At 37.9% G+C, this 4,068-nt stretch overlaps 1 protein-coding gene across 2 annotated transcripts in view; it reads right to left on the reverse strand.

Annotated features, from left to right (window-relative positions):
- Positions 1–3,594, reverse strand: part of MITF (melanocyte inducing transcription factor) — a 104,504-nt gene extending 100,910 nt beyond the window's left edge. Inside the window, exon 1 of one of the 2 annotated variants that reach the window (XM_085300074.1) lies at positions 3,538–3,594. The gene's annotated coding sequence lies outside the window, so the exon portion shown is untranslated. The remainder of the gene's footprint in view (positions 1–3,537) is intronic. The other variant, XM_085300073.1, reaches the window with a different exon arrangement.
- Between the last annotated feature and the right edge of the window lie 474 nt (positions 3,595–4,068).

Genomic DNA, 4,068 nt, shown 5'->3' on the forward strand with positions numbered 1-4,068 from the left:
ATATATATATATAAAATGCCAGACCCCAGCTTGCATGTTTGGCAGAAAGTTGCTAACACAAACATGACAGAAGCCCTTGCAGCAGAGACGTTACCAGAAAATATGAGCTTGCTCTGAACACACTATTAGTGGTAAAAGTATTAGCTAGCTGTTGTATTCTGCAGCATCTAGCGAGACGCCCTCCTTATTAATTTTCACAATTGATTTCCTTGCCCCAGTGGTACCTATACCATCTTAGAAGAACATCCTCTTTCACCTTGGACGCTTCTCACGCCCTCTTCAAAGTTCATGTTTTCCAGGGAAGCCCATAGACATCAATAAATAGAGCTTATATAAACATCATTATATGAACAGCATTTTATAATAGCCCACTAAGTCATAAGGCAAAATTCTGGCCACAGATCCCGGGACAGAGCCCCTACAAAAGGCATTGAAGAATTGCTAGCACCAATGTGCAGCCCAAAGGGCCTTGGCATGTCCAACACCATAAAACACATGCACCTCCCACCACCTGCCTTCAAATTGAACATGATGCTCAAATCAACGGCCAATAGCTTTTAATAGCTGTTGCAGACCAAGTAACAACATTACTATGTTATGAATATGCAAAGGGAAAATTCTTTTCCCTTTTCTTGTGCTGTTCTCCCCCAATATGAAATGCAATGTGAAGCTGGCTGCAAACTATTCTTTGTCCTGTTACTATTTTGCTGCTGGGATCATTTTAAAAAGTCCAAGTCCTAGTATGAGAGCAATGTAACACAGTTAATTGTACATTAGCCCACCACATTATACCACCAGCAAGTCACACTAAAAACAAAAATTACAATCATACTCTTTTGAACATTTTTAAAACCTGAAATGAGACAAACAATAATGGCCAAGAGCCTGGGCAGCTTACTGAGAGACCAACCCTCATGTTGCTCTCAGAAGTGAGATGGGAAATTATTCTGCTAAAAATTGAAATTGCATGCTGACTCTTAATTGTCTTCAGAGAACAAACAGAAAATTACTACTTCTGCTTCATTTTCAAAGTCTTAAAGTGCTTTGCTTTGGAAAGCAAACGTAGAAATGAGACAGAGTCAGTGTTTGAATGGGTTTTTTCCAATATCCTCATTTTTTAAACAGTGGCATAGATTTCTAACTCTTCCAGCTAAACTCTTCAGGATAGGTGAATGTCGTGATAGGAAAAAGTATATACATTCATAAAATACCTAAAAGTCTCTTCTGCTCTCATTTCCCAGTGTTCTAGATCCCGACCAAGCCGTACAGCAGCAATTAGTCACAACTGCCTACAACTGTTCTGGAACGGACCTCCGATACCACCACGGGAAGTACAAAATAAAACCATACGTAGCATACAATAAGCTGCACAATGGCATGTAAAAAACAACCGTCAGGTTCACGGCAGCCCAAAAAATTCTGGTTCAGAGACCTGTGAAGTTCCCTCTGCTGCACGAGGGAAAACAAGGAGGAACGGAGGCACCTCTCCTCCCTGCCCAGGGAATGGCATCTGCTTACTTCTAGCCACACAAGAATTTACTGATTTAGTTTTAATCTGATTTCTGGAAATCTATAGCAGTCTACTAGGAAAGCTTCCTGCTCACCAGACAGCTGCGGATTCATTTCATACAGAGGGTATATGCACTTACATTCAAGTTATACAGCCAGCAGTCCTACAAATAAAAAGCAAAGAGTCGTCTAYGCTACAAGAATACCACTCGAGCTGCGGAGTCAGAACAGTCAGCCTAGGCTCAAAATATCTGTGTACTGTATGATCAGCCTGGCAGCTAAACAAAGTTCTCCTGAGAAAGCCAGGCCCGAGAAGCAAGAAGGTGACGTTCAGCAATTCATATCAAAGCAAACACTGCTCAGAATTTCATGGGCTATTTCTGCTTCCTTGCTAAACAGCAAAGGCCCACTGCAAACATTGGAGGACTGAGAGGTTCCCCAGGAGACAAAAAGGTCACAAGAATCTTTCACAATGCAAAATGTTCTGCTACAAACAGATCAGCACCAAGTCCCACAATAAAATGAAAAAAAAATGGATTTCTCATACAATGTCTTATTGTCTCCCCAGATTTATATGATAGACACCTCATTAAGAGCCTCTCAAGTCTATTTTCAAAAATAAAAGGATTAAAAAACAAAACATAGCTAGGGTTTCCATCTAGCGAAGTGAAWTTGAGGTGCAGAATAAACACAGGATTATCAACTTACTCACAAAAATGTTACAGAAARATTTCAAAGGCACACAGCTGTGGCTTAGCTCTGCTCCACTGACATYGGCGAGACTTCTACCACCAACTTCAGTCAACCCTAGCCTACATATCATCTTAAAGTCAGCTATTACCTTTTAATTTGAAATATATAATGTTCCTCTGCAACAGATGGAAAAGTATTTTGGGAACTTTTTAAATCTGTTCCTCTATTAAAAAAAAAAAATGCACTGAGACAGTTCCTGGATGCAAGCACATGTGACCTGTTCTAAATAAAGGATATTTTCCACTTCTTGCACAACTGGAACAGATATAAGCAGTAGCTTGAACAAACTGCATTGCAGAACCCAACCAGAATATAAAGCAGTTGAATAAGATCCATAAATAGCAATAATATGAAAAGACTACCTCTGATAATGCACAAACTCAATGTTGAGAAGCCTAATGCAATCAAGTTCAAATTTAATCACACTGCAATGTTGATTTGCAAAATTAAATTTGATCATCTGTATACTAAGGCACTGTAAAAAAGTCCTGCTTGGCTCCAGAGTGAGTATACCTCTCAAAAACTTGTGCCTCTTTGGTTTAATTAATATTGCCCTGACAAACACCATGTATTAAAAGGAAAGCTTTTACTAAATGTAGTCTTCAATGTTTAGCACAGTACCAAAAGAGGAAAACGGAATCTTTTAGAGGGGATCTGATGTTGGATAAAGATGTGCTATTCATTTATAGATGTAAAATAGCCAGAGTTTACATTTAAAAAAAGCATTTGAACACCTAGAATAATGAACATCACTACTTTTGCAATGACATTAATTACATCTCAGCTATCACTAAGAAAGCCAGAATAAGCTTCCTCTAGAACTATCATGCACCTTCAAGAATTCCCTAATATATTTTTTCCACTAAAAACAGCTCCTGATTTGCATCACTCAGGTGCTTTTAACCAGTCTGAAATAAATAAGCTGGAAAAGGGCAACAGAAAACAGCACAAATAGTAGTAATTTAGCTGTAGATTTTGTGGAACACAGTTTTAACAAGAGTAAGACAGTAAATTACAACTGACAATTATGTTCTGGCACCTACTAGGTTGAGCGTACCATCCAAACAGACATGTGTTACTGGAAGATTCAAAAAAAAAATAAAATAAAAAAAGGAAGAAAAAAAAAATCAACTGAACTGAGAATTTTTTTGCTGTATGTAGCACATCTCGGTTAGCTCAGGTTACCATGCACTTTGAGATTTTTTTTATTTATTTTTATTTTTTTTTTACACTAAGTGTCTCTGTGGGTCAAACTGTCCCTTCAGTAGTACTTACCTAGCATGCACTGAAAGGGAGACGTGTACTGAGCAGGGCAAGAGTTTGGCTGATAAATGGTAACTGCATGCAGTACGAGAAGAGAGAGAGAAAAAAAAAACATAGGTCAAGCTAATTATTATGGCAAGTAAGAGTAGGACAAAAGCAAACCATAAAAATCTCTCCTTCTTGATATTAATATCCAAAACATATATTTCTATTGAATTAAATGATTTAAAGAATCTGCATTAGTGTTATGACAGATGTAATTTAAGCCGACAGTGCTCTAACGGCTGTGTGCAGGTATGACAGGATCCACGTTTACTTTGGGTAATAAGGAATTGTTCTCTCTAATCGGTTGTCTGAAAATAAAACTCCATCCATTTGTTTGTGTGCTGTTTTACCAGAAAAAAATCCTACTTATTGTTCATTACATGTGTAAATATTTAAGCGTATGTACTTATAAATTCAGAGTATCTATTAGACTTCAGTGTACCGCAGTGGGGGAACAAAGCATGAATACGAGAAGAAAAGAAAAAACACTCTCTCTGC

Source organism: Rhea americana, unplaced genomic scaffold (assembly GCF_003343005.1).
Source record: "Rhea americana isolate MKP2758 unplaced genomic scaffold, rheAme1 scaffold_16, whole genome shotgun sequence".
NCBI classification, from domain to species: Eukaryota; Metazoa; Chordata; class Aves; order Rheiformes; family Rheidae; genus Rhea; species Rhea americana.